This window comes from Macaca nemestrina, chromosome 3, assembly GCF_043159975.1.
Source record: "Macaca nemestrina isolate mMacNem1 chromosome 3, mMacNem.hap1, whole genome shotgun sequence".
NCBI classification, from domain to species: Eukaryota; Metazoa; Chordata; class Mammalia; order Primates; family Cercopithecidae; genus Macaca; species Macaca nemestrina.
In genome coordinates, this window is record NC_092127.1 from 94920169 (window position 1) to 94932900 (window position 12732).

Sequence of the window (12732 nt, forward strand, 5' to 3'; positions counted from 1 at the left end):
CCTTCCTTCCTTCCTTCCTTCCTTCCCTCCTTCCCTCCTTCCCTCCCTCCCTCCCTCCCTCCCTCCCTCCCTCCCTCCCTCCCTCCCTCCCTCCCTCCCTCCTTCCTTCCTTCCTTCCTTCCTTCCTTCCTTCCTTCCTTCCTTCCTTCCTTCCTTCCTTCTTTCTTTTCTTGTAAATAGATCTCTAAGGGACATACACATGGCCTGCAATGTTACGGGTTAATACTTTATGAAACAGAAGGTACTGTTGCTGCAAGGATGGTAAAGGATGTTTGAAATCAGAAACATATACTCACTCTGAGTATGACAGGAGAGATGAAGATATGATATGAAGAACTAAATAAAAATAAATTCTAAGAATAGGAAGTTCCCACTTTATATACTGCTCCAGTTAAAGGCAGTTTAGTGAGTAGTTAAAAGTCAGGCATCTGGAGCCAGGCTGCTTGGGTTTATCGCTCAGCTTTGCACTTGGGTAAACAAACAAACCCACCTGTAATCTTACTACTTAAAAAAATACAAAGTATTTACAGTAAAGTATGAAAGCAAATCCATACTCCATTAACCATTCTACATTTAATATGTATCCTTCTCAACATTTCCCCGAAGTTATACACATCGGTATATAACGGACACATGCACAATGCCAACAACACTGGTTTGCAAGTAAAAACATCGTTTAGTGATCTAACATGAGCCATGTAGTACATACATGTTCATCTTGTATGTACTCATTATCTTGTGTTACTGGATAGGGGTCCCAATCCAGACCCCAAGAGAGGGTTCTTGGATCTCATGCAAGAAAGAATTCAGGAAGAGTCCCTAAAGTGAAAGCAAGTTCGTTAGGAAAGTAAAGGAATAAAGAATGGCTACTCCATAGGCAGAGAAGCCCTGAAGTCTGCTGGTTGTCTATTTTTATGGTTATTTCTTTATCATACGCTAAACGAGAGGTGGGTTATTCAAGCTTTCCACTTTTAGACCATATAGGGTAACTTCTTGACGTTGCCATGGCATTTGTAAAGTGTCATGGCACTGGTGGGAGTGTAGCAATGAGGATGAACAGAGTCACTCTCATCGCAACCTTGGTTTTGGTGGGTTTTAGCCAGCTTATTTACTGCAACCTGTTTAATCAGCAGTGTCTTTTTGGCCTGTATCTTTTGCCAACCTCCTATCTCATCCTGTGACTTAGAAAGCCTTAACCATCTGGGAATGCAGCCCAGGAGGTCTCAGCCTCATTTTACCTAGCCCCTATTCATGATGGAGTTGCTCTAGTTCAAATGCCTCTGACACTTGTATATACTAAGATGACTATAGTATTTTTTTGCCTTATTAACTATTGGTCTATTTAATAAATATTTATGTGTCCAATATTTTGCTATTGTGATTGTAGAGTGAATGTCCTTGTACATAAATATTAATGTTATTATTTCTGTGGGTTAAATTTCAACTGGGATGATAAAAGGTATGCACATTTTAAATTTTAATAGATACTTCCCCATTACTTTTTAAAAGATTGTACAAGGCTGGGCATGGTGGGTCATGCCTGTAATCCTAGTACTTCGGGAGACTGAGGCAGGCAGATTGCTTGAGTTCATGAGTTTGAGACCAGCCTGGGCAACATGGTGAAACTCTGTCTCTAAAAAATATACAAAAATTAGCAGGGTGTGGTGTTACATGACTGTTTTCCCAGCTTCTTGAGAGGCTGAGGCAGGAGCATTTCTTGAACCCAGGAGGTTGAGGTCGTGGTGAGCCGAGATTGCCCCACTGCACTCCAGCCTGGGGGACAAAGTGAGACACTGTCTTAAAAAAAAAAAAAAAAGAAAAGGTTGTACTAATTTATGCTTTCAGTTTTGTGTCAGAGAATGTCTTCTTCCTCACTTCTTCAATCCATATGAATTCTTTTTCGCTTTTTATTATTATGAAAAACATTAAATACATCAAAAATAGGAAATAGTCTAATGAGCTCCCATAAACCCAACATTCCGTTTCAATAATCATCAACTTTATTTTTATTCCTTCTTGTTGAATTGTATTAAAGCAGATATTAGACATGACATTTTCCCATGCAAAGTAGATATTTTATATCTTCAATTATTCTAATTCTGCTTTCTTCTAACAATATATAAACATGATGATGTTTGCTCTTCTCCCATTCTTATCTCTCAGTGTGAGAAAATCAAAAACAGGACACTAAGAAGCTTCCTGTAAGACTTCAGGGAAGAGATGGAAGACTAAACACATTTTATTTTTACTCCCAGAATTATTTTGAATTATTAGTAATCACTGGCTCTTAACACATACTAGTTTCTGGTATGGCTGTTTGATGGTGGTGTTCTCGTTAATGTCGAAACTGTTTATTGAATGAGAAATAATCTCCCACTCTAGGATGAGATGCATCATTGAGGAGCAGCCCCCTGGTTTTGGTGACAGATGTCAGAACTCCTACTGAAGGACAGTGCCCTGAGGATGATAGCTTGTTGATACTGCTCCATGCTCATAAAACAATCTGGGGCCCACGACTAACAAAACCGTGATCCGCAGTAACAAACGAACAAAACGTTTATTAGCATGACAGCCATCATAGGCCATGCCATCCTGAGGGAAGTGATCCAGAGTTTACTTATCTTTCCATCAAGTGGGAGATAGTAGAGGGCACCAGAAATTCGGAAGAAAGAAAGATGTTACCAGACCCCAGCACCTACCCAAAGTTAATATTGTCTCTTCAGTGGTTCAACAGAAAGATGTTAATGGAAAAGTGTCCTGATCCAGATGGTCCCTGTTTTTTTTTTTTTTTGAATAGAGGTGGGGTCTCACTATGTTGACCAGGCTGGTCTCGAATTCCTGAGCTCAAGTGATTCTCTCATTTCTCACGAGGCTGTGAAGAAATAGGAATGCTTTTGCACTGTTGGCAGGAGTGTAAATTAGTTCAACCATTGTGGAAGACAGTGTGGCGATTCCTCAAGGATCTAGAACCAGAAATACCATTTGACCCAACAATCCCATTACTGGGTATTTACCCAAAGGATTATAAATCATTCTACTATAAAGACACGTGTACATGTATGTTTATTGCAGCACTGTTTACAATAGCAAAGACTTGGAACCAACCCAAATGCACATCAGTGATAGACTGGATAAAGAAAATGTGGCACATATACACCATGGAATACCGTGAAGCCATAAGAAAGAATGAGTTCATGTCCTTTGCAGGGACATGGATGAAGCTGGAAGCCATCATTCTCAGCAAAGTAACACAGGAACAGAAAACCAAACACCGTATATTCTCACTCATAAGTGGGAGCTGAACAATGAGAACACATGGACACAGGGAGGAGAACAACACACACTGAGACCTGTCTGGGGGTCGGGGGCAAGGGGAGGGAGAGCGTTAGGACAAAAACCTAATGCACGTGGGGCTTAAAACCTAGATGACGGGTTGACAGGTGCAGCAAACCACCATGGCACATGTGTGCCTATGTAAGAAACCTGCACATTCTGCACATGTATCCCGGAACTTAAAGAAAAATGAAAAAAAAAAAAAGAATCTGGGGATTAAATATTCTGAATTTAATTGGCCTAATCCAATCTTCACACAATAACAGCAGAGAAGCAGAGATCTTTTTGAAATGTAAATCAGATTTTGTTATTTACCAGTTTGAAACCAGTGACAGGCTTACTATTGTACTAAAATAAAATTTAGATATCCTCAAGGGGGCCTACAAACCTCGTCTATCTTTTCACTTTTTTTTTTTGAGACAGAGTCTCGCTCCATCACCCAGACTGGACTGCAATGGCGCGATCTCAACTCACTGCAACTTCCACCTCCCAGGTTCAAGCGATTCTCCTGCGTCAGCCTCCCGAGTAGGTGGGATTACAGGTGTCCGCCAGCATGCCTGGCTAATTTTTTTGTTTTTAGTAGTTACAGGGTTTCACCATGTTGGTCAGGCTGGTCTCGAACTCTTGACCTCAAGTGATTCACACCCCCCCCTTGGCCTCACAAAGTGCTAGGATTACAGGTGTGAGCCACCAAGCACCTGGACTATCTTTTCACTTTCATCCATGCCTTTCTCCATTTTGCTCACTGTCCTTGAGCCACATTAGGCTACTTCCTGGCCCTCCCAAGCTTTAGTGTCTCCTCACTGTTTTGGTTTAGTCAAAGCTTCTCTTCACCCTTCACAATAATTATTCTTTATACTTCAGGATTCAGTTTAAATGTCACTTACCAAGAGGCCTTCAGAGACGTCTCATTTTAAATTAGATTCCCCAGTTTTACTTTCTCTTTGTAATCTGAACCTTTCCTCCATAGCACTTACCTTTAGTGATTATAATTATATCGTTATAAACAGGTTTTAAATTGTAATGTTTCTCTGTCCCTACCCCCACTTCCCGGAAGCTTTCAAAGGATAGATATTCATGTTTGTTCCCTCACCCTTCAAAATCCAGCACAAGGCAGTGCCTTGCCTTTAGTATGTACATGGTACTTAAAACAAAACCAAAAAAACCCCCCAAACCCCAAGTATATAAATAAAGTAACATTATGTCCGTGCTTGTTCTCTCACCCTCAAAATCCAGCACAACGCAGTGCCTTGCCTCTAGTGTGCACATGGTACTAAAAAAAAAAAAAAAAAAAAAACAAAACAAAACCAAAAACCCGAATATATAAATAAAGTAACATTTAAACTAAGACCAGAAGGGTGATGACTAGGACTTAGCTAGGCAAAGGCTGTGTGTAGGAGGGAAGCATTGGAAAGACTTTTCTGCAAGGAACTTTTGGAAGCTTTTAAAGGAGGAAAAGGCCATCTGGAATGAGTGACACAATTGTGAGATTAGAAATTTGCTTTGCTCTGCTTTGTGAAATACAGGAAACTTTTTTTTTTTTTTGTAAAGGAATTGTGTTTTTCTGATATATTACTGTGTTTAGTGATTAAGCCAGGATCATTAGAGGTGTAGAAAAATGTGCTAGATAAAAATCTCAGTGGAATTAGTATGGGGGTGATCCTGTTATATGCAGGTGTTGGATAAGGTGACTCACTTTCAGCCATGATGTTCTGACTCCGAAAAGTTCTAGACAATGTAAAGAGTAGAAATCAGGATGACTAGGTTGCTGATATGATCTGTTACTTTTGTTGAATAAAAGAAAACCTATCACTTCAAAATGTGTTACATTTTGAATTTTAAAAAATTTTAATGACTTTCTGTTAGTAAAGTTAGCAAATAAAGGATAGTAACCTGCAAATAATCATTGACTAATCACAATTTTAAAGAAAAATATTTGGGCAAGAAAATGTGAAAAAAGCCTTACAAACTAATTGTATTGGAGGGTACCTTTTGCTAAACTATTTTACCTTTCAGTTACCTCCAAGTCCAAAAGGTCTATTTTTAGGCAATTAAGTCATCATAAAGGAGAACACATATTTGAAAGCAAGTGGGTCTGAATTTAAATGCCAGGTCCATCACTTACTGTGAAACCATTAGGATTTTTCTTAGTACAGGTATGTATACCTGTACTGAGATATTTCCTTAGTACAGGTATATATACACAAGCATATTTTTAATGAAAAAAGGAGGAAATACTCTCGACAGTCAGTCCTCATGTCTGTAACTTGTTACATGGCCATGGTTAGGATTGATAACTACCTTCTACTACTGTTTCTGTATTCCCTTTCTCTTCAGCAAGCACCTAAACTGGTCATGGTTTTTTACCTGATGGGGTGACCCAAACTTTCATTCCCAAAGGGTCTGGGCCATTTGTAGTCTTGCCTGGATGGAGTTGTTGTAGTTTTCTATTGACCTTAGTTACAGGGCAGGGTAACAGTGAGAGATGCCCTAAGTAATCGCCTGTATTCCAGACGTACTCTGTATTCCTTATCTGCACTGTGGAGTAGTAGACTGATTTTATCTTGATAGCCTGAGTCAATCACCTCAATTAACACTGTACCTCCCTTCTTAACCTGTATACTTAGAGGTAGGAGGAGCGTGGCCAGGGGGCAATCTTAACTACCCAGTTCCGTAGAGTCATTGTTGTGTCCCCTGGGGGCAGCATTCCTCCCTCTGGAGATAAGACTTCTAGGCCAGCAGAACATAATGTGGCAGGAACAGGAAGCAAACATTTTGCTAGCCAGGTCACTAGGGGTAATTGTGAGTGATGCCACTTCCACTTCCACCCTTTGATTCCTGGATGCATGAATCCTGGCTCTGAAAGAAACAGTACTGTGATGGTTAATATTAGTTGTCAACTTGATTGGGTGGAGGGGTGCCCAGATGGCTGGTAAAGTATTGTTCCTGGGTGTGTCTGTGTGGGTGTTGCCAGAGGAGATTGACGTTTGAGTCAGTGGACTGGGAGAGGAAGACCCATCCTCAGTGTAGGTGGGCACCATCCAATCAGCTGCCAGCACAGCAAAGACAAAACAGGAGGAAGAAGGTGGGATAACTTTACCTGCTGGATGCTTCTTCCTGCTCCTCCTGCCCTTGGACATCAGACTCCAGGTTCTTTGGTCTTTGAACTCTTGGACTTACACCAGTGGTTTGCCAGGGGTCTTGGGCCTTCAGCCATAGACTAATGGCTGCACTGTCAGCTTCCCTGGTTTTGAGGCTTTTGGACTCAGACTGAGCCACTACTGGCTTCTTTCTTCTCCAGCATGCAGATGGCCTATCGTGGGACTTTGCCTTGTGATTGTGTGAACCAATTCTCCCTAATAAACTCCCTTTCATATATACACAGCCTTTGGGAGAACTTTGCCCCAGCCCTGCAAAGTATTGTCAACTAGTTGATATTGTAACTGGGATGCCAAAAGGCCATTCCACCATTCTATATCAAGCTAACTGCTTCAAGATAATGGGGAACATAGTAAGACCAGTGAATTCCATGAACATGAGCCTACTGCCATATTTCTTTGCCTATGAAGTGCCTTGGTCAGAGGCAATGCTGCATGGAATACCATGGAGGTGGATAAGGCATTCAATGAGCCCATGAATTTTAGTCTTGGTAGAATCATTGGGTGCAGGAAGGGCAAACCCATATCTGGAATAAGTGTCTATTCCAGGAAGGACAAACTGCTGCCCCTTCCATGATGGATGAGGTGCAGTGTAATCAAACTGCCACCAAGTAGCTGGCTGATCACCCCGAGGAATGGTGCTGCTTCAAGGGCTCACTGCTGGTCCCTGTTGCTAGCAGATTGGGCACTCAGTGGTGGCCATAGCCAGGTATGCCTTGGTGAGTGGAAGTCCATGTTTCTCACTCAGGCACGACCTCCATCCCTGCTACCATGGCCACTTTGTTCATGAGCCCATTGGGCAATGATAGGGGTAGCTGGGGAAAGAGGCTGAGTGGTGTTCACAGAGCAGGTTATCCACCTGATTATTAAAATCCTCCTTTGCTGAGGTCACCCTTTGGTGAGCATGGGACGCAAATGTCTTCAAAGTTTTTGACCACTCAGAGAGGCCCATTTACATACCTTTTCCCCAGATTTCTTTGTCATCAATTTCCAATCATGCTTCTTCCAGGTTCCTGATCATTCAGCCAAACCATTGGCTACAGCACATCAGTTTATATAAATGCATGTCTGGCCATTTCTCCTTCCAAGAAAAGTGCACAACCATGTGTACTGCTTGAAGTTCTGTCCACTGGGAAGAGTTTCCTTCATCACTGTTTTTTTTTTTTTTTTTTTTGAGACGGAGTCTCGCTCTGTCACCCAGGCTGGAGTGCAGTGGCCGCATCTCAGCTCACTGCAATCTCCGCCTCCTGGGTCTAGGCCATTCTCCTGCCTCAGCCTCCCGAGTAGCTGGGACTACAGGCGCCCGCCACCTCACCCGGCTAGTTTTTTTTGTATTTTTTAGTAGAGACGGGGTTTCACCGTATTTAGCCAGGCTGATCTCGATCTCCTGACCTTGTGATCCGCCCTTCTCGGCCTCCCAAAGTGCTGGGATTACAGGCTTGAGCCACCGCGCCCGGCCTTCATCACTGTTTTTTAGGGACATCTCAGAAAGGGGCTGTAGTGCTGCAGCTGTCCACTTTCGGGTGGTGCCTGCATATCATGCCGAACCATCTGTAAACCAGGCCCTAGTCTTCTCTTCCTCTGTCAACTGGCCATAGGGAATTCCCCAAGAAGCCATCAGCACAGGCTGGGGGAGAGAAGGCAGGGTGGCAGGAGTGGGGACCATGGGTATTTGAACCACTTCTTCATGTAACTTACTTGTGCCTTCAGGATCTGCTTGAGCCCAATCACGTGTATACCACTTCCATTTGATGATAGAATGCTGCTGTGATACACAGTTAAGGTCGCATGGTGACTTGATGACCTTATGACAAATGTTCAGTTTCCACTAAAGCCCAGTAACAGGCCAAGAGCTGTCTCTCAAAAGGAAAGTAGTTATCTGCAGAAGATGGCAGGGCTTTGCTCCAACATCCTAGAGACCTCCACTGTGGTTCACCTGTGGAGGCCTGCCAAACACTGCAAACAGCATCCTTATCTGCCACTGACACCTCAAGCGCCATTGGATCTGCTGAGTCATATGGCCCAAGTGGCAGAGCAGTTTGCATGGCAGCCTGGACCTGTTGCAGAGCCTTCTCCTGTTTTGGACCCCACTCAAAACTAGCGGCCTTTCAGGTCACTTGATAAATGGAATGGAGTAACACACCCAAATGAGGAATGTGTTGCCTCCAAAATCCTAATAGACCCACTAGGCACTGTGCTGTTGGAACCGAACTGTCGATTCCCTCCTGGGCAGGGGTCGCCGCGAAGGATCACCGACACGAGATTCACAGCAGAGAGTTATTTATTACTAGCGCGCTAGGGTCCCAAGCTCTAAGTTGGCCCTGGGACCCCGACTGCTTGTTACAGGCTGTTTATATAGGCAAACACAAGTTCAAACACAGCTTATGGCGCGAAATTCAAACAAAGCTTAAGGCGCAAAATGATTGGGTCTAGCTATGGCCTGAGCAAGGTGTCTTATGCTAATTGGTTAGAGCAGGACCTTATGAGGTTTTTTCCCTGGAGTTGTTGATTCCGGGAACTTCGAGGCAGGGTGGGACCCCCGGAATTGGCAGGGTGGGACCCCATGTGGTTGTTTCCCGGAATTGGCAGGGTGGGACCCTATCAGGGTGGGTCCCTATCGAGGCAGGGTGGGACCCTATCCGGAGCCACCTGGTGTTAATTTTTTCTATATGAGGCCTAGTTTCTAAGTTTTATGAGGCCTAGTTTCAGTGCCTCTTTCTTGGTTGTAGGAAGGGCCAAATGCAACAACTTATCCTTCACCTTGGAAGGACTATCTCAACATGCCCCACATCACTGGAACCCTGGAAATTTCACAGAGGTAGAAGGCCTCTGAATTTTAGTTGGATTTATTTCCCATCCCCTGACATGCAAATGTCTCTCCAATAAATCAGAGCGGTTGATACTTTGGTTTTTTTTTTTTTTTTTTTTTTGAGATGGAGTCTTGCTGTGACGCCCAGGCTGGAGTGCAGTGGTGTGTTCTCGACTTACTACAAGCTCCGCCTCCTGGGTTCATGCCATTCTCCTGCCTCAGCCTCCCGAGTAGCTGGGACTACAGACACCTGCCACCACACCTGGCTAATTTTTTGTGTATTTTGTTTAGTGGAGATGGGGTTCCACCGTGTTAGTCAGGATGGTCTCAATCTCCTGACCTCGTGGTCCGCCCGCCTTGGCCTCCCAAAGTGCTGGGATTACAGGCATGAGCCACTGCGCCCGGCCAGGAATGGAGAAAAAGGCATTTGCCAAATCAATGCTACATACCAGATACCAATGAAACTACATCTGGTGCAGCAGTTGCAATTGTAGTCACCACTTGTTAAGCTTACAATAATCCACTATCATTCTCCAAGATCCATCTGTCTTCTGAACAGGCCAAATAGGAGAGTTGACAGGGGATGTGGTGGAAATCATCACCCCTACATCTTTCAGGTCCTTGATGGTGGCACTAGTCTGTGCAATCCTTCCAGGGATGCAATATTATTTTTCTATTTACTATTTTTCTAGGTAGAGGCAGCTATAATGGTTTCCCTTTGGCCTTTCTCACCATAATAGCCCTCACTCCACAGGTCAGGGAACCAATGTGCGAATTCTGCCAGCTGGTAAGTATGTCTATTTATTTATGAATTCTGGCACTGGGTAAAGGACCACAAGACAGGTCCTGGACCCACTATAAGTCAGACCTGAGCCAAAATGCCATTAATTACCTGACCTCCATAAGCCCCTACTCTAACTGGAGGGCCAAGTATCCCCTGGAATCAATGTCAGAGCCAGTGTCTAGTAATTCCCAAAGGTATAATTATTCCCCTTTCCCCAGTGCACAGTTACCCTGGTGAAAGGCCAGAGGTCTCTTTGGGAAAGGATGGTAGAAACATTAACAGTATAAATTTTCAGTAGTAGAGTGGGGTCCTTCCTCAAAGGGACCTGGCCTCCTCTTCATTTAAGGGGTTCTGGGTATGTAAACTGGCTCAAGTCTGGAAACTGATGGAAGGCCATGATTATCTGCTTTTATAATTGAAATTAGACTTTTGTCTACTTGACCTGGAAGTTTTCTTTTTACAGATCAATTAAGAACATAGTAGGCTTCTTATCGATTTCACTTCTAGGAATGCCATGATTCATTAGCCAATGCCAGAACTCTACATGGATCAGAATATTCTGATTGTGGCTTTGCCTGTGCTTTCCATTACGGTAACTACTCCCGTGTTGCCTTGATAACTGAGTGCTACCACTTGGCTCCTGCCACTTGGGATCCAATGATTCCCATTGTGTTTAAGTTTTCCAGTTGAGTGACTGGGGTTTCTACTGTAAGATCTCGCATACAGAGAAGAGCAATCACAGAACTCTTTAAAGATGCTGGTGCTCCCCTCACAAATCTGTTTCACAAGGTATTGGTGAAGGGTATGTCTTCTGAACCCTCCCGTTTGGGGTGAGTAGGTCTAAAGTGAAAAAATCCACTCTAGCATTCCAGTCTCCCAAAGCCTTTGGATCCCTTCCTCTACATTAAACCAAGGGAGATCAGGCATTTCCAGCTCACTCACAGTGGGCCTTCTTTTGATCCATGTTTCAACTGACCAATAAGTAAATTATTAGAACCTCTTAAAACTCCCTTAGCTGTCTGGGTGCAGTGGCTCAAGCCTGTAATCCCAGCACTTTGGCAGGCTGAGGTGAGTGGATCATTTGAAGTCAGGAGTCTGAGACAAGCCTGGCCAACATGGTGAAACTCTGTCTCTAAAAAACAAAAAATAGCTTGGCATTGTGGCAGGCACCTGTAACCCCAGCTACTTGGAGGCTGAGGCAGGAGAATCGCTTGATCCTGGTATGTGGAGGTTGCAATCAGCTAAGATCACACCACTGCACTCTAGCCTGAGCATCAGAGTGAGACACCATCTCAAAACAAAAACAAAAACAGAAACACAACTACCTGATCTGCAACATTAAATGCAGAATCTCTGCCTAGTGGGCCCATATCAATAAATCTAGCCTGATCCAACTTTATGTTCCTACCACCATTACTTCATACTTTTAATATCCATTCCCAAAGCTGTTCTCCAGGCTTCTGCTTATATAAATTAGAAAACTCAAGTAGTTCTTTTGGAGTATAGTGCACCCCCTCATGGGTCACACTTTGTACCTCATGTTTAGGTGTCTGCTGGGACTTGAGTCTAGTTACAGGTCTAGAAGCAAAGAGAGGTGTTAGGGGTGGGTCCTGAGGAGAATCAGCATTGTCTTGCCTGGCAACTGCCTCAGGGGAGGCCATCACTGTTGCCTCAGCCAGTGCAGGGTTAATCTTAGACAAAGGTGGAAAGGCTGATAGCAGCTTGGGTGAGGGAGGGGATGTTGCCTCCATAGGGGAGTGGGTTGTGAGGGAGATGAAGGCCATTTCTTCTGGAAAAAAAAACTCACTGGAATTCAGGAACTTAGTGTCTCCAGCTTCATCAGGGTCCTTCCACACATCCCCATCTCAAATTGTAGGGTTCCATTATTTCCGAGTCAATGGCCTCACTTTATCAGTAGACACCTGGTGAGGCTGAGCATGTGCCTTTCATTGTATGTCAGCCACTCACATGATAGAGCTTGGTCTTATTTTCAGCAATTTCAGCCCTTTGTCTACAGAAGATGAGACTCTCACCCAGGGCGATCTTAGGAGATTTGAGGTTAAGTATGCACTTCTGGAGATGGGATATATGATCTCTGAGCTCATCTTTTTCTTTCACCACTTTGTCCAGCAAACTTAGGAGCAGCCAACCAACTTCACTATGTTCCTTGGTTCTCTGCAAACATTCAAAGGTACCATGTATAGAGTCGCTAAACTCCTTGCCTCTCAGTAGTGGTGAATCAGGAGTATCAAATGCATTTATTTTGCATAACTCTGTAAACAATGCATGCCAAGGACTATCAGTGCTCTACGTACTCTTAGAAGGAGAGTCCTTTTTGTCCATTTGTTTGTGTCCTCTCTTATTTTCTTGAGCAGTGGTGTGTAGTTCTCCTTGAAGAGGTCCTTCACATCCCTTATAAGTTGAAGTCCTAGGTATTTTATTCTCTTTGTAGCAGTTGTGAATGGGAGTTCACTCATGGTTTGGCTCCCTGCTTGTCTATTGGTGTATAGGAATGCTTGTGATTTTTGCACGTTGATTTTGTATCCTGAGACTTTGCTGAAGATGCTTATCAGCTTAAGGAGTTTTTGGGCTGAGACAGTGGGGTTTTCTAAATATACAATCATGTCATCTGCAAACAGAGACAATCT